Source organism: Pistacia vera, unplaced genomic scaffold (genome assembly GCF_008641045.1).
Source record: "Pistacia vera cultivar Batoury unplaced genomic scaffold, PisVer_v2 Contig204, whole genome shotgun sequence".
Classification (NCBI taxonomy): Eukaryota; Viridiplantae; Streptophyta; class Magnoliopsida; order Sapindales; family Anacardiaceae; genus Pistacia; species Pistacia vera.
The window spans coordinates 163,946-182,687 of NW_022196007.1; the positions used below are offsets into that span (position 1 = coordinate 163,946).

At 39.2% G+C, this 18,742-nt stretch overlaps 1 long non-coding RNA gene across 1 annotated transcript; it reads right to left on the minus strand.

The window, feature by feature from the left end:
• Positions 1-10,489: 10,489 nt before the first annotated feature.
• On the minus strand, positions 10,490-12,400 carry LOC116128844. The gene is made up of 2 exons (XR_004127821.1): positions 12,282-12,400; positions 10,490-10,948 (listed from the first exon to the last, which is right to left on the minus strand). It is a non-coding gene; the product is annotated as an uncharacterized LOC116128844 (long non-coding RNA).
• Between the last annotated feature and the right edge of the window lie 6,342 nt (positions 12,401-18,742).

The following is an 18,742-nucleotide window of genomic DNA, read 5'->3' on the forward strand; positions in this document are numbered from 1 at the left end:
TAATTCAAGACACGTATCCAAGACAGCTCATCACTTATCAAGAACATTTTATGAATTTATTTTAGTTGATACTGATTCAATAGAAATTACCCATAATCCAGATAAAATTTAAATGTTGATCAATTGATTCTGAAAAAACTAAGACATCGTCAATATATACTATTGTAAAATGTATATAGGGATTAAAGATATCATTCATAATATTTTGAAATTCTGATAGTGCATTTTTTAATCCGAAAGGCATAACGTTCCATTCATATTGACCTTTTAATATGTCTTTTAAATTATAAGAATCTACATCTTTTTGTTTTTCTTCGGATAAAATTAATTCTTTAAGTTTTAATAAATATTCTCTTTTAATATCTTCATCCTGAATTTTGTCAATAATATCTAATAAAAATTCTTTTGATTTGGTAATAACATTTATTGACTTAGGTCTCATATTTATAATATAATGTCATAATCAATTACGTAATTATTTAATTATGTAATGTTATAATTAATTATGTGATCATACTATAATGTAATATTATATTAAATTAAGTAATAATACTATAAATCTTTAATGTAATATTATAATTAATTAAATTTTTAATCATTTGATTAATTAATGTAATAATGTAGTAAATTACTAATGTTTATAATGTAATTATAACTGATTAAGTAATCATTTAACTATGTAATGTTATAATTAATTAAGTGATCATAATTTAATATAACTATAATGTAACGTTTAATTAATTAAATTTCTAATCATTTAATTAAGTAATAATTTGTTTATAATGTAATATTATAATTAATGTTTATAATATAATGTCATAATCAATTAAATAATCATCTAATTATGTAATGTTATAATTAATTATGTAATCATACTATAATGAATTAAATAATCGTATTATAAATCTTTAATATAATATTATAATTAATTTGTTTATAATAGAATTATAATTAATTAAATAATCATTTAATTAATGTAACAATTAATTAAGTAATCGTACTGTAAATTTATAATATAATGTTATAATTAATTAAATATCTAATTATTTAATTAAGTATTGTGCTAATGTTTATGTAGTAAATTAGTAATTACTAATGTTTATAATATAATGTCATAATCAATTAAGTAAATATTTAATTATGTAATGTTATAATTAATTATGCGATTATATTATAANCGATAATTTCGTTAAATCTTTGGTTATATGGAAAATCTTCTTTGTTTGGAAGAAATTGTAAAATTTTGCTGTTGGAAGGTTTGAGTTTCTGTGGGTGTTTGGTGCTGTAGATTTCAGTTTGGTGCTCTAGGCTTCAGCTTGAGTTTATTATTTTGTGTGGAATAAATGGGGAGGTGATAATTTCGTTAAATCTTTGGTTATATGGAATTCTGGATCATAATCTTCTCAGCTTGCTTTGCCACATTCTTCTTCAGCTCCTCTAGCGCCGCTTTTAACTGCTCAAGCTGTGGCAAACTAAGGTCTTCAATCGGATTCTCCCACCAGCACTGAGCCTGAGAAGCCTTCCTCATCTGAATAAGCTCTTCAATCAGATTCTCCCACCAGCACTGAGCCTGAGCTGAGGAAGAAGAATTGCTGACTGCCGAAGAACTGAAGAAGAACGACTGAACGAGATTTGTTTTAATTTTTTGTAAAAACCCACCAAAACGACGTCGTTTTGGGGGTGTGAGATTTTGTTTTTTTTCTTTCAAAAATTCGTGAATTATACGGAAAACCTTATTATACGCGAATTATACGGTAGATTTTACAAAATACGTATACGCGTGTTTTATACGTGAATTATACGGCTGTCCGTACAATTCGCGTATAATACGTGTTTTTACTAACTAGGATAGTAGGTACCAGAGAGCAAACTAGTGCTACGAGTAGTAGTAGTGGTCAATAGAGAGGATGACCTTAAGCATAAGCTCTTGTGTTTTCACTTGCTCAGCAAGATGTACATGCCACTCTAGATATCATCATGGGTATATTATCTATCTTTAAGCATGAGGCTCGTGCGCTAATTGATCTTGGCTCCACACATTCTTTTGTCTCTCATGTGTTTGCTAAGTATGCTAATAGGGAGCTATAGCCCTTGGGATGTAAACTAGTAGTAGCTACCCCTATAGGAAATTCGTTGATAACAGGAAATGTGTATTGGGGTAGTGTGGTAACAGTTAGTGAGCATGAGTTAGAGGTGGATTTGATTCCTTTAGAGATCTCTGACTTTGAGGTAATTTTAGGGATGGATTAGCTTACAAACGATGGGGCCACAATAGACTACTTTCAAAAGGAGGTGACATTCAAAAACCAAGGGCAAGTAGAGTTTGTTTTCTATGGGGAACATCGTGTCCTCTTTTCTTGTGTAATCTTTGTTATGAATGCTAGGCGATTGCTTAGGAAACATTGTCCAACCTACCTAGCACATGTAATAGACACCAAAGTTAGTGAGCCGACGATGGAAGATATCTTGATAGTGAGGGAGTTTCAAGATGTGTTTTCCAAAAAGCTTCCTAGTTTGCCACATGTTAGGAAGATTAAATTCACTATAGATTTAGTCCCCAACACAGCTCCCATATCTATGGCTCCTTATAGAATGGCCCCTAGAGAGTTGAAAGAGTGGAAGATCCCATTGCAGGATTTAGTGGACAATGGTTTCATCAGGCTGAGTGTATCACCTTGGGGAGCATCGATATTTTTTGTCAAGAAGAAGGATGGGAGTTTTAGGTTGTGCATCGATTATCGACAATTGAACAAGGTGACGGTGTGTAATAAGTATCCCCTCTCAAGGATAAACGATTTGTTTGATCAATTACAAGATACCAAGATAAACTTGAGATCGGGGTACCACTAACTAAAGTTTAAGGAGGCGGATTTTCCTAAGACAGCATTCAATAGGCATTATGAGTTTTTAGTGATGCTCTTTGGTCTAACCAATGTACCAAAAACATTTATGGACTTGATGAATAGGGTGTTCCAACCTTATGTTGATTGATTTATGGTGGTGTTCATAGATGGTATTTTGGTGTACTCGAGGACTGAGCTAGAACATGATCGAGGAACACCTCAGGATGGTCCTGCAGACACTTCGGGAAAGGCAACTCTATGCAAAGTTCAGCAAGTGCTAGTTTTGGTTAGATAAATTGGCATTTTTAGGGCATGTGATTTCTGTTGATAAGATATATGTGGATCCCCAAAAGGTTGAGGCAATGTTGAATTGGGAAAGGCTAACTAATTTGACAGAGATTATGAGTTTTCTTGGCTTAGCCAGGTATTATAGAAGATTCGTTGAGAGTTTCTCCAAGATAGTGGCCCCATTGACAAGATTGACTCAAAAAGAATTGTGAGAAAAGTTTCCAAGAATTGAAAATAAGGTTTACGTCAACTCCAATGCTTACTTTGTCGTCGGGTACCAAGCGATTTGTGGTGTTTAGCAATGCATCTAGACAAGGGTTGGGTTGGGTTGTGTGTTAGTGCAAAATGGAAAGGTGGTGGCCTATGCTTATGGGAAACTCAAGAAGCATGAGATGAATTACCTAACCCATAACTTAGAATTGGCAGCAATGGTGTTTGTTCTCAAGACTTGGAGATATTACTTGTATGGAATGACTTGTCAGATGTATATGAACCATAAAAGCTTGAAGTATCTGTTTACTCAAAAGGAGTTGAACCTTAGGCAAAGGAGGTGGATTGAACATATAAAAAATTATGATTATGTGATTGACTTCCATCCAGGTATAGCCAATGTTGTGGCAAATGCACTTAGTAGAAAACCCACAAGTGCTATGGCAAATATGAAGATGATATGATACCCCTTGTTAAAGCCAATGTTGTGGCAGATGCACTTAGTAGAAAACCCACAAGTGTTATGGCAAATATGAAGATGATATGATACCCCTTGTTAATAGAGTTGAGAACCTCAAAGGTGAAGTTAAAAATAAGTGATTCGGGGTGTTGTTAGCCAACATTCAAGTTAGGCCTGTTTTGGTCGATAGAATTAAGGAGATGCAATCTTCTGATTCTAACCTAGTGAAGTTGAAGAAGGAAGTGACGAGTTACGGGCCGATTATGTGGTTAGAGAGGATGGTGCTTTGGTGACGAGAAATCAACTTTGTGTGTCGGATGACAAAGAATTAAAAAGAGAGATTTTAGAAGAGGCACATTCCTTGACTTATGCCATGCATCCAAGGAGTACGAAGATGTATTGTACATTAAAGGAACACTATTGGTGGCAAGGTATGAAAAGAGAAGTAGCCGAGTTTGTTTCCCAATGTCTTATGTGTCAACAACTCTTGAACATTAGTAGCCAGTAAGGCTACATACTGCAGTGGAAGTGGGAACATATCACCATGGATTTTGTGGTAGGACTTCCCCATACCTCTCATGGGCATGACATCATTTGGGTGATTGTGGATAGGTTGACGAAGTTTGCCCATTTCTTATCAATTAAGGCCACATTCTCATTAGATAAGCTAGAGAGCATTTATGTGGCAGAGATAATGAGACTTCATGATGCCCTCTTATCTATAATGTCAAATAGAGATCCTAGATTCACCTCCAGATTTTGGCCAAGTCTACAAAAAGCCTTGGGTGCAAAGTTGAATTTCAGTATAGTCTTTCACCCCCAAATAGATGGACAATCAGAGAGGACGATTTAAATATTGGATATGTTAAGGGCTTTTGTGATGGAGTTTAAAGGTAGTTGCAATGTATACGTACATTTGATGCAATTTGCCTACAATAATAGCTACCAATCTAGTATTGGGATGCCCCCATATGAAGCGTCATTTGGCCAGAAATGTAGAACTCCAATGTGTTGAGATGAGGTTGGTGAGAGGAAATTATTGGGCCTTGAGATTGTGCAAGATACAAATGAGAAGATTGAGGTAATAAGGGCAAGGCTTAAGGCGGCTCTAGATAGACAAAAGAGTTATGCCGATAATCAGAAAAGGAACCTTGAGTTTCAAGTAGGTGACAAGGTATTTCTAAGGGTTTCTTCATGGAAGGGCGTATTGAGGTTTGAAAAAAGAGGCAAGTTGAGCCCAAGGTACATTGGCCCATATAAGGTTCTTGAGAAAGTTGGTGCGGTTGCATATAGATTGGCCCTACCACCCGAGTTTGCAAAAATCCACAATGTTTTCCATGTCTCTATGCTTTAGAACTATGTGTCAGATCCCTCTCACATTTTGCAATACCTACCCATACAATTGAGAGAGGATTTAACTTATGAAAAGAAACAGATTGAGATTATTGACCAAAAGGAACAAGTGTTCCATACGAGAACCATTCCATGGGTGAAAGTGTTATTGAGGAACCATGGAATTGAGAAGGCAAATTGGGAGCAAAAGAATCTAATGAGGACTCACCATCCTGAACTATTTTGAATTGATAAGTAAAATTTTGGAGACGAAATTTTTATGAAGGGAGAATTGTAACCCCCGCACCCCATTGTGTTACATGTGTGTTTATATACATTTATGTATTAATATGATTATTGCATGCTTTCTCCTTTTTATGTGTAGATGAATGAAAACTTATGATGGTTGGTTGTGGGGGGTGCCTTTTTGTAATATGTTTTATTTTGGAGTGTGTTGGATTTGTAATTTGTATTAGAATTTAGATTGGTTATGGGTTGATTAATCATGTATCATGTATGTGTATGATATATGTTGAATGAAGTTGTGGCAGGATATTGCTTGTGTTGTGATTGTCCAAATTAAGTTGGTGAAGAGAAAATTCAGTCAATTTGTGGAACTGGTTTGTTTTATTGATAAATGAGAGTGTTTTGGTTTTGAAGGAATTCTAATGGTGATGTTTTAAATTGGGTTTTCGGCTGGATGATACATGGAATTGTGGCTAGAAATTTATATTTTCATGACTGATCTTTGGCTTGTCAACGTGTTAGAAGTTGTTGAGTGGTGTGGAGCTTTATGGTATGCATTTGGATGATCTAGAATGTTTGTGGTGTGATTAGAAGTTGTGCATGTTGTTTAAAAATGTGTCAAGGGCTAAAAAGAGGAGTTTTTGGGGCTGCAAGATTGTATGTCGCAACACACATTTTTTCATACCGCAGCATAGAGCTCTATGGAATTTGGATCGCACTGTGAGTGTTAAGAGTTATTTTGGGGGGTGTAAGTGAAAATATTCAACAATTAGGGACTATTCCAAATTAACGATAATTTGGGGGTCAAGATGTAATGAAAATGCTCATGTGTCAAGGATATAAAATAGAGTAAAAGTTGGGGGGACAAATTGGTATTTGCCAAGCACCCATCTTAAACCCAGATTCAACCGATTGCAAGGGGAGGAGAAGGGAGGAAGAAGAAGAAGAAGAAGAGAAACAAAAGAGAGAAAGAAAGAAAAGAGGAAAAGGGTAAATCTAACCCGAAATTTGTTAGCAAAGCAATTTTTGGCGTGCATTATCCACGGGTAAGCCTTTAATTGGGTAAATTGTCATCCTTTTTTCTTATTTTCCTAACTTAAGGGTTAAAGCTAATTTCTTTAATAATTGGTTCAAGCAGGAAAATAAGAACCAAGTTTGTTGAAGGCTTTCATTATTTGGGACAAGCTTCACGTGTGAGTGGAAAATCTAAACCTCAATTTTTAAATTTGATAAAGGTTTGATATAAACCTCAATTTTTAAATTTGATAAAGGTTTGATATAAGCTTCAAATGAGTATTTTGGCTTACTATTTGTCCAATTTTTTTTTTTTTTTCCTTACATAGATGTGATTCATTGCTAATATCACTTACTTACATAAGAAAGATGAAATCTTGATGTTGTTAGGTAAGAAAAACTTATGATGATACGAAAATGGGTCAAATTGTTAATTTTGAAAACGTGTTTGGAAACTTATAGTTTCACCCCCATGTTGCATATGATATCTAATGCTACTATATGACTTTCAATTATGAGAAATGGCATGATTTGTGTTAATTAACGTTGTAGAGCATGTGTATGATTGGTTTATTGGCTTTACTCGAGTGATGCGAATTCTACTGGGTATGATGGATTGTTAAACTCTACTCGAACGATGCAAATTTCGTTGGGTAGGACAAACCCCAGTGTTTCGCCTAAGCAATGCAAATTCCGTTAGGCATGATCGATTCTAATGCTCTGCACAAGTGATGTGAATTACGTTGGGTAAAACATTACATTTTTATCCCAAACGATGCGAATTTCACTGGGTTTGACAGTTTTATTGCCAGAGCGATGCAAATTCCGCTTAGCACGATAGATTTTTTTTTTTTTTTTTAATTTTTTTTTTTTGCGGTGAGAGACACCAACATTGGTTGTGAGAGATGGTTTATATATTTATAAAACATGTTTATGGAATTGAGACTTTATACGCATGAATGTTATGTTGCATACTAAAATGTTTTCTTCTATTCCCCATTTAGTGAGTTTTTTTAGCTCACCCCTTTTTTCAAATGTTTTTTTTTTTCCCCTCATCAGGTCAAGAAGAGGATTGTGCAAAAGAGTGACATCCACTCAAGGTTGAGCCACACGACTCTATTTTACCAAGTGTATAATCGATGGGTTTCACTTTTACGCCACAAAGGCTAATGTTTTGCCCCATCGATGTGTCATTTCATGTTTTATTTTGGTTTGTAAAAGAATATAAAACCTGATACCATAGATTACCCTCGTTTTGACATACAGAAGAAACGTTTTATAATGTTATTTCAAAAATACAAGTTTTTATGGTTTTACAGTTTCTAACATGGTATATCTCGATCACCCGAGTCTCATGGATGCACTTAAAGCTTGTGGGATGGGGATGGTCAGGACAAGTCGTGTCATTGAGGGTCTAATATAATAACTTTAGATTTTTTTTTTTTTTTTAAATTCCAAGGAGGGCGTTGGCCCACCCTAGGCTCACATTAACCACACCTTTGCGTAGTTGTAAGATGTGGGATAATTACTTTAAAGGGATAAGTATTTTAACTCCCTTGAGGTTTGGTCGAATTAAGATAAACTTCTTGTAGTATTAGTAATTATTTTCAACCACTTTGTGATACTGATAATGACTCTCACCCCCTTGCCGTCAATGTCTTTTTTTTGTTACTTTTAACCACCAAAAGGGTAAATGACCTTAATGTCCTCACTTGCTAAATCCATCAATTGCGACCCACCCCCTTACTTTCGTTTCATCTCTAACAGCCCCAAACACCCGTATTAGGGTTAGAAAATTATTAAATTATGTAAAATAGTAAAAATTTTAATAAGAAAATAGAAATAACTAAAAAATAAAATTAAAAAAACCTCTGAAAAAGGGAAAAATCTAGAAAAATGAAAAAAAAAATCTAAATAATGAAAAGAATAAGAAATAAATGGAAAAAAATTAAAAATAAAATGATCTAAAAATTGAAAACTTCCTTTTTAAAAAGTTATAAAACAAATTTGATAAAAATTTAAAGAAAAAAATAGAAATATTTTAACTTGGCAAATATTACAGTTTCTTTTTTTGGTTTTTGTAATATTTTTTTTTTTTTTAAGTATTCTTAATTTTTCAAAATCTTTAAAAGTTAGTTTTAATGCTTTTTTATTTAGTATTTGTGTTATTAGGTTAATGATTTGTGTTAATTAAGTTTTTCTTTTAATTTTTATTAGTATTTTTTACCTTTTCATATGAAAATGAGTTGTTAATAGATTTTAAGGTAAATTAGTCAAGTTCAAAGGGTAATTCATATTGTGTTTGGTCAAATTCAGTCAACCCCCAATTTGTTAGGATCTATGTGGTAGTTTCGAGAGTTTTGGGATATATGTTTAGTTTTAGAATTTTTAGGAGGTGTAAATGTATTAACCAATGTTTTAATACAAAAAAACAGGACGGACCCAGACAAACCCAAACCAGCAACCAAAGGACCTAAAAGATTGCAACCCAAAACCAAAAAAAAAAAAAAACAAAACCTCTCCCAACCATGCTTCAACAGCCAGCAAGCAAGTACCACTTCACCCCACTCTCAACCCAACTCCAACATTTTCAATAAAGAGAAAGGAAAGCCATTGTCACATCTGGAAAACATCCCCGCACATTCAAATAAACTGGAAAAAGAAACCTAAGAATAGAAAATGATAGGCACATAAACCAAATCTGTCACTTTCATGACCAAGTATCAAGGCTATTTTTTCACCCATAAGACTTCAATTTTCAAGGTCTCTCTACTGCCCTTCTTCACATTCTCTCTCTACTACCCTTCTTCTTCTTCCTCACAACACTAATTTTGATTTTAGACTAAAAACCCATAAATTGGAAATGAGAGATGAAACGTAGAAGTTAAAGAGAGATGAAAGAGGAAGAGATCAATTTTGACCGTACCTGACAAAGATGATTTGGAGTTGACGACAAAGAGGAGATGATCCATGGTGAAGAGAGGAAATTGCGCAAATGAGAGTCACCGGTAGAACCTTTGAAGAAAACCAAAAAATGGGCGCGAGGGAAATCACAAAATTGGGTGAATTGGGTTAAGGAATTTTTTTTTTTTTTTTCTTTATTTGATATTGATGGAAAGAAAAATAAGGAAAAAATCGATTTAAGCCATGAAAAAGATGAAACCAAGTTGTCAGCTCCCGCTGATGAAGATGAAAGCAAGATGTCGACCAAGAAATCGACATGAAATCGCAAATGAGAGACAAAAAGAGTGAAGTTCAATCGATGGAAAGAAGAAAAGGGGGGAAAAATCGATTTAGGGTATTAAAGGGGGGATTTAATGTTTCACTAGGTTTATCCCAAAAACCGGTTGGACCGATGGGTTGCTACAACGTCGACAGTCCAACCCCAGGTGAAACAGGGTGAAACAGTTTCCTCAGTTTTTTGCCTAGCCCAACCTGGCTTAGTAGCCGATTACCGGTCCGCCAGGCCAAGTTTTAAAACAATAATATTCACACTTAGTAATTGGAAAATTTTAGGTACATTTTACTCTTTTACCCTCGATTTCGTTAAAATTAACCAAAAAAAACTTTAGGGGGCTGACAACACAAGGTTTAGCGTAATTATTAGTACCACAAGGGGGTTTAATGATTTGGCCAAACCCCAATGGGGTTAAAGTACTAAACCCTTCTTTAAACCCTCGGAGGTTTTGTCTTAACTAATTAAGTTCTCAGGTATTAGAAATAACTGAAAACCCCTGCTGTCAATAGTTTTTCATTTAGTTTAACAGAATGAGGGTTAATAACCTTAATATCCTTTTTCTTCCATGCCCAACACATTCCAAATAAAACTAACCCCTTTTTTTCTTAATTTAAGTAAAAATCTTATTCCCTTTATTTCAATCTTTTCTCTTCCCTCACTAAAACTTCATCTAAATCTTCATCAAAATTTTCACTTCAAAACTGTCTTCATTCACTTTATTTTATTTCCCCAAATGCCCAACAAAACTTATCATCAAATAGTTACCCAAACTTAATACAAAATTCATCCATATTTTCCTCATGTTCCTCACCCAAAACCAAATTCATTAATTTTTTTTTAAAAAAAAGTCAATCATCATACATAAAACAAAATTTATTTAACTTAAAAATTAAATAAATAAATAAATCATCATACATAAGACATTTTAGCATAATAGTCACGAACCGACTGTCCAAATTCTTGCTTCATACTATCAAGCATGCTCCAAAATTAATGTTGGTAAACAAGTCCACTAGTAACATAACGACTGCCTGAGAAGTCCCAAACATCTTTAGCTAGGTCATAGTTACCAAATTCCTGACGGAGATTTGGTACAGAGGTATTACAAAACCAAGTAATCAAGTGATGGTTTTTGCTGTCCCAATCCTCGATGTGATCTTGAAATTTTTCATTAGTTTCGTGCTCCCTTTATTCGGGTTTTTTGATACCACTAGTAATATAATGCCATAATTTGCGGCCTTTCAAGAAACTCCTCATGGCTTGATGTCATTCGACATAATTGATTCCATTAAAGAAAATATCAATACGTGAGGCAACCTTAGAAGGAGGCACATCAGAAGCCATTAACACAGGTGAATCAAACCAATACCACCAGCAAATAACACCCAATAAACAGAAATACTCCCAAAGAACAAATAACTACACCAACCAAAAAACCAAATAACAACACGAACAAGTAACACAAATTCAATAACTACACCAACCAAACAATCAAATAGCAAATAACAACACCAATAAGTAACATAAATTAATAACTACCCCGTAAGTTTCTAATTCTACAAACACACCCCCAAATAAAACCCTATAGGTTTGAAAACATACAAACAACCCTCTACTATCTAAACTTGGCAAAACGGGCAGGTGGGCTAGGTACGGGTCGAGTCCACATGGGTACAGGACTAAACCGGGTCTAAAATATTGGACACGCACCCGACCCGATGTGGGTACGGGTGGACCTGCAGGTACCCATACTGTTCACTTTAGTTTTCAATTTTTACAGTTAAACCCCCGCAATTTATACATTTTGCATTTTTTACAATCATACCCCATAATACAAGAGTAATAATAACACAATTATAAATGCGTTAAAGTGGAAAGATAAACAAATACATATATTATACAATACTTGTCTAAATGTTTGAGCAATAATAGCTTCAATACTTGACCATCAAAATCCTCAAGGGAGGAAGCATCAACTTCCACTCTTTATCTTTGGCTTTGTTCATTGAAAACCCAGAAAACGTCCCTTTTTCTGTGTTATGTGCCTAGGATAAATCCTTTCTCAACGGTCCAGATTTTAGAGAGTAAATTACATTGGATTGGTGACCATTAAAGAGGACAAGAATGAAATATAAAAGAATGTAATTGGTGAAGTCAACATCATAATCAATAGATTGAGTTGTAGAGAGAAGAAAGTTCAATCTATGTTCCAACAAACCTTATTCAAATGAAACTTTTGTCTCCAAACCCCACAATTGATGATTAAGATAATCAGCCGCTGAGTATTATTATTCACTTTTTCAGTGTCAACAAATAATATATTAATTGAAAAACCCAATTAAATGCCATAGCCTAGAGCCGACACTACCTCATCCCATTTTTTAAAACATGATGAACAGGGGAAATGGGTACCATCGAGAAAGAGAGATACGCTGTTTAGGATTGAATTTAGAAGGAGATGAAAATAAGCAGGTCCAACAGCATCACATGAACCAAGTACCAACCCCACAATATTCTCAAAACCCAGAAGGCCAAAACCCTAAAAAAAGGTTACTTTTTCTCAAAGTGAACTTCTCCAAAACCCAAAACACCATAAACATAAAAACAATCAAAGACAAACAGTTGTTGAGTTTGTGTGTGTGTATGTTACCAGAGCAAGCGGCGGCCGGTGGACACTGGAGAAGCGGCGATCGATGGAGACTGGAGAAGCGGCGATGAGAGTCAGTGAGTGTGAGACGAGCGTGACGAGTGAGTGTGAGACGATTTCTCTTGTAAACATTTGGGGAATATTTTTTTTTTTTTTTTTTTTCTGAAAAAACAAACGGATACCCGCCTCACTTGTTTTCAAAACGGGTGTGACTGGGTACAAGCCCAAAAAAAAAGGCCCAATGTAATGGACCCGTAATCTATAAGATTTACTCGGATACGGGTTCAACTGCAAGTCTAAACCCGTTTTGTCAGGTTTACTATTATTTGGATTCATTTAAGAAAATCAATGAGATCAGTAGTAGAAAGTGATTGAAATTGGCGATCTAACCGCACAAGAGGAGGCTTTGGTACTAAATTAGTTTTTGATGAAAAGTATCTGTTTTATTATCTCTAAAATAGTATACATATATATTGTTCAATAGGAATGATATTCCACTGTACAATGAGCCTAAGCCCAAATATAATAACACAATTAACAGAGGAGATGTGGACTCACATATCTAAGGCTGAAATGACGTAATTGATGATGCTAGAAGAGTAAGTAGTGTGGCGGATTTTCCAGGGTTTTGTAAGTGGTGGAGAGGAGAGGATGAACAAGATGAGGGGCGGTGAGGATGAGATACGGGAGGGTTTCTTTGGCAAATGGGGCTTTGCTTTTCTTAATTAAATATTTGGTTTGTTACGTACGGAAAATTGAGAAAGGAGTTCTAAATCGTAAATAAAACACCTTTGATTTATATTTGTATTTAGTAGTTTTTCAGAAAAGACCTTTTAAGGGTAATTAATTTAGATTTCCCAAAAAAAATATTGTGTTATGCCTAGGAAATCAAGGGCTGACGTGGAGTCACGTGACGAAACGTGGTTTGCTCCCGTCAGAACGGTAAGCGCACGTCAGGCCTGCCAAGCGCCCTGGAGCTCCCGCGTGTCCGCTTCCCTGCTCCAAATCGCGTGAAATCAGCTTAGGAAATGGGCAACGGGACGTAAAGCCGGATTATGTTCTGACATTCACACCAACCCAAGGATTTAATGATGATTACACGCATTCAACTTGATATAAAAAGAGAAAGACCCCTTCATTAAGGGGATTCGACCATTTTAACATTTGAACTCTCTCTCTCTAAAAGCTTTGTATTTACTTTTCCAATCATTTGTAAGTCAGTCCGCTTTAGCTACCTGACCCACCATATTAATACAAATAGTGGACGTAGGACTTGCTACCTTAGCATCCGAACCACTTTAAAAGCTCTCATTGCATTTATTTCATATTCACTATCCATATTCACGTGTGTTTCTTGACCAATCAATGTTGCGTGTGTGTTGATTAGTTGGTGTCAAAATCAAGCATCAACAGTTTGGCGCTAGAAGGAGGGCCTGATTTAGCGTTTACCCTTCATCAGGAGAATCTTCGACCTACTGGTCCTACAGCAACCAATGGCCCGCCAATCTGAACCTGAGCAAGCTAATCAGCGCGCTGAAGGAGTCTCCTTGAACCAAGGGGATAACCCCTCCAAGGTACTTCCAGTTTCACAAAATGCTGCGGGGGATGTCCCGGCAGCTTCGAAACTCGACCCCGCCATCAGAAGCTACCTGGAGAGGTTCGACAATACTCTCCAGATGGTCAACCAGAGGTTGGACCGTTTGGACCAAGGCATGTCATCTACAATAGCTGGGGCGGTTCAAAAACGCCTGCAGGTCGCGCGAAAGCGCGGCAAAGGGCAATAGCCCGTGCCGTGAGCACTGCAGCGCGTAGACGTAAGAGAAAGCAAGTGGCAAAAGGTAAGCCTACGGGCTCCCAAGGACTAGCGAGCACAAATCGTGCCCCGAGCAGGGTGCCGGTAAAGCTGAGACTCGGTGAAAAAGTAAATCCAGAGCTGTCCCATGCCACGTCGCAGGCAAACCCAAGCAAAAATGCCAGGCGCGATGATTCCTATCACCGCCAGCAGAACGATCCCGATCGTTATCATGCGGGTGGTCCCCACACCTCGCGGGGCAGTTCGTACCACCGCGAGGGTCGTGAAAACACTCCGCGCAATCCATCACCTTCACACGCCTCTAGCCAGCGTGTGTCGAGTGCGGTCGAAAATGCCGGCCGAGGCGAAGAGGAATCCGACCTCCGGACTTTCCTGAACCATAATCGCGAAGGCCGGACTCGCATGGGTGAAAGCAACCCTCAATTGGGCCCGTTACCACAAATTGAGGAGCTACAGCAAGCTTTGGACAGGTTAAGGGAGCAGTAAAGCGAACAGGCCCAGGTCGCCTCTGCATCCCCATTCTCTCCCGAAGTGCTAGCTGCTCCACTCCCACCAGGGTTCAGAATGCCCGACATGCGACCATTTGACAGGAACCATGACCCGCAGGATCATTTGTATGAGTTCAACGACCTGATGGAGCTCCACCAGGTTTCGGACCTTGCAAAATGCCGTTGTTTGGCCGTGACGCTCACTTCTCACGCCAAGCGGTGGTTAAGGTTGCTCCCAGCGGGATCGATCAGTTCGTGGCCTCAGATGAGCACGACGTTCCTACGGCATTTCCAAGCAAATCGGAAGTTTTCGATGCCTTTGAGCTATCTCAGCAACATAAGGCAGGAAAGAGACGAATCCCTGCAATCTTACATCGACCGTTTCCACAGGGAACTAAACAAGGTGGCTCACACTCCAGAAGAGTCCATCCGAACACTTATAATAGCTGGAGTTCGCCCGCAAACCGGCCTATGGAAAGAACTGCAGGCTGAAGACGATGTTTCCCTTACCAGATTTTACAATCTTGCAGAAAAGTATCTCCGAATAGAGAATTCATTGGCGGCACTTCGCCGCCGCGATCATGGCACTTCGAGCAGTATGTCTGGGCGGGGAGAAAATAGGAGAGTAGATCGCAAATGAGACATTGACGATCAGCTAAAAGGGAAGAAACCCCGCTACGAGCACAAAAAGTCCTATGCTCCTGTTCCTCGTCGTGACAGGGACAGAGCTCAATACACTCCGATGAACGTGTCCATATCTGCAATCCTTGACAAATCCGAGGAGGCCAGCCTGCTCAGTGAGTCGGAACCAATGAAAACTCCTGCTATGGCCAGAAACGGCAAAAAATACTGCCGTTACCATCGAGATAACAGGCATCACACTGATGAATGCCGAGCCCTAAAGCAGGCAATCGAAGAGCTCATGAAAAAGGGGCACTTCAAGGAGTATATTGATGACTCCCCAAAGGAGAGCCAAGGGGAGCAAAAGAAAAAACGTCATGATCGCAGCGGATACAGTAGCGTTAATATAATTTCGGAGGCCTGCACCTCGCGGGAACACGCGAGGAGCACAGGAAAGGTATGCTCGCGAAGCATATCACGACCCGATCAGAGTAATGAATACCTCGCAGCGACCACAAAAGGCTCGAAAGGAGGAGCTGATCACCTTCTGCGAAAGGGAAACAGCTCGCTTGCACCATCCTCACGAGGACGCCCTTGTGATCATGCCCCTGATAGGGTGTCATAATGTCTGCAGAATGCTTGTGGACAACAGAAGTGCTGTGAACATCCTGTTCAAGACTGCTTTCGATAGAATGAACCTAGACGAGGCTGACCTGAAGCCCGCCTCGATACCTCTTTACGGTTTTACAAGGGACTACCTAATCCCCAGAGGAACAATCTAGCTACCAGACACACTCGGTGACTACAACGAGGTGACTAGGGTTACCGAATTTCTGGTCGTGGACTGCCCATCGGCCTTTAATGGAATCTTGGGGTGACTTCTGTTGAGAAGCTTCAAGGCAGTCACTTCCATTTATCACCTCAAGATGAAGTTCCCCACTCCAACAGGGATAGGGGAAGTAAGCGGATCGCAAAGCGCATCTCACGAATGCTATGTAAAAGCGGTGCAAATGGCAGACAAAGGAAAAGGCCTTTCGCGATGTGTGCCTCGCCAGGCTATGGTGATCAGTCGGATCGAACCACAGCCTGGTCCAACAGAGGATAACATAGATCCGCGGATCCAAGAAATCCCTCCTAGCGGCCCAGTTGAGGATCTGTCTGAAATTTCGTTTGATCCAAAAGAGCCGAGCCGGGTGTTAAGGATTGGGAGCTGTCTCAACCCTCAGCTTGCTTCCGAGCTGATAAGCTTCTTAAAGGAAAACATTGACGTGTTTGCCTGGTCGCATGCAGATATGGTCGGGATCAGCCCGAACATTATTTGCCATTCGTTAAACGTCAGCAATGAAGCCAAACCGGTTCGCCAGAAAAGAAGAGTGATGGATCCAGAGCGGTACGCCGCACTAAAATCGGAAGTGGAAAACCTCCTCCAAAATAGGTCCATCCGAGAGGCACTCTACCCGACCTGGGTTGCCAACCCGGTCCTAGTAAAGAAGCCAAACGGCAAGTGGCAGACCTGCGTTGACTTTAGCGACCTCAACAAGGCTTGCTCGAAAGACAGCTTCCCTCTGCCGAGGATCGACCAGCTCGTTGATGCCACCTCAGGGCACGAGCTGCTGAGCTTTATGGATGCGTACTCGGGATACAATCAAATCCCGATGTACGGGCCAGATAAGGAGCATACGTCCTTCATTACGGACCAGGGGCTATATTGCTACAAAGTTATGCCTTTCGGCCTTAAGAATGCGGGCGCGACCTATCAGAGGTTGGTCAACTGAATGTTCTCTGACCAGATCGGGAAGACAATGGAGGTCTATGTGAACGATATGCTGGTCAAATCCCAGGTCGCCTCAGAACACATTGCACATCTCGCTGAGATGTTTGACATTCTCCGACTCTACAGAATGAAGCTAAATCCTCTCAAGTGTTCGTTCGGGGTGTCATCAGGAAAGTTCCTAGGGTATATGGTTAATCAGCGGGGCATAGAAATAAACCCCGAGAAGATTCAAAATTCGAATGGACTCCCGAATGTGAACAGGCATTCCAGAGTATAAAAGAACACCTAGGGAAGCCACCTCTCTTCTCTAAGCCTTTTCTACAGGAAATCATGCTCATCTACCTGTCCGTCTCTCAGTTCGCGGTCAGTGCAGCTTTAGTGCGGGAAGAGGAAAAGGCACAATGGCCAGTGTATTATGCAAGCAAGCGTCTATCGGATGCTGAAATGCAGTATCCGGAAATGGAGCAACTAGCCTTTGCTCTGTTGATCACGTCTAGAAAGTTACGACCTTACTTCCATACCCATACAATCAACGTAATGACTAATTACCCCCTTAGGCAGGTCCTCCAGAAACAGAAGCCTCGGGTAAACTGCTCAAATGGGCCATGGAACTGAGCCAGTTCGACCTGAAGTACAAGCCTAGATCGACCATTAAAGGGCAAGCTGTTGCAGACTTCATCTCGGAATTTTCCTATCTCCCAAGCGAGCAATAGCCTAGCGAAGTCGTGCAAGAAAATATTCAGAACCTATCGACTTGGAACCTCTACGTCGATGTGTCATCAAACAGGAAAAGAGCCAGTGCGGGTCTTCTCCTTGTAAGCCCCGAAGGGGCTCGAATTCATGGTATTCTCCGGTTCGGGTTTTAGACGACCAACAATGAGGCAGAGTATGAAGCCCTGCTCGCCGGGTTGCGACTTGCCAAAGAAATGGGTGCAACCGCGATCAGCATTTATAGCGACTCCATGCTGGTCGTCAACCAAATTTTAGGGAAATACCAAGCTAAAGAAGAGAACATGGTCTGCTACCTGAAAGAGGCTAAGACCGCTCTAGGGTCGTTTAAGCACTTTGAAATCACTCAGATCCCCAGAGATAGCAATTCTATAGCGGACGCCTTAGCAAAGATAGCCTCGTCGTTGGACTCAGAGGCTCTAGACAACATTCTTGTTCGTTTCGTGGATGCTCCAACTATCAGCTCAGCCGAACAGGCCGTGAACGTGACTCAACCAGATTCCTGGATGACTCCCATTTTCCAATACCTCAAGGATGGGACCTTGCCAGATGACAAGGTCGAGGCAAGGGTCTTGCGAGCAAGATCTGCTCGTTACACACTCATCGGGGACCAGCTGTACAGGAGAAGATTCAGTGCCCCTCTCCTCCGATGTGTAACCAGTGAAGAAGCAGACTACATCATGAGGGAAATTCACGAAGGGATCTGTGGTAATCACACAGCTGCTCGATCTCTTGCGAACAAGGTTGTTCGTCAGGGATATTATTGGCCCCGGATCCAGGAAGATACGCACAATTTTGTCAAGAAATGTGACAAGTGCCAGCGGTTCGCGAACATTCCGCGAGCCCCCTCGCACGAGCTGATAACAATGTCTAGCCTTTGGCCATTTTCCATGTGGGGGATCGACCTTATCGGTCCCATGCCAGTTGGAAAGGGAAGGGTCAAGTATGCCGTGGTCGCGGTAGATTATTTCACGAAATGGGTGGAAGCCGAACCGCTGGCCGCGATCACAACCAGAAAGCTGAAAGACTTCGTTTTCAA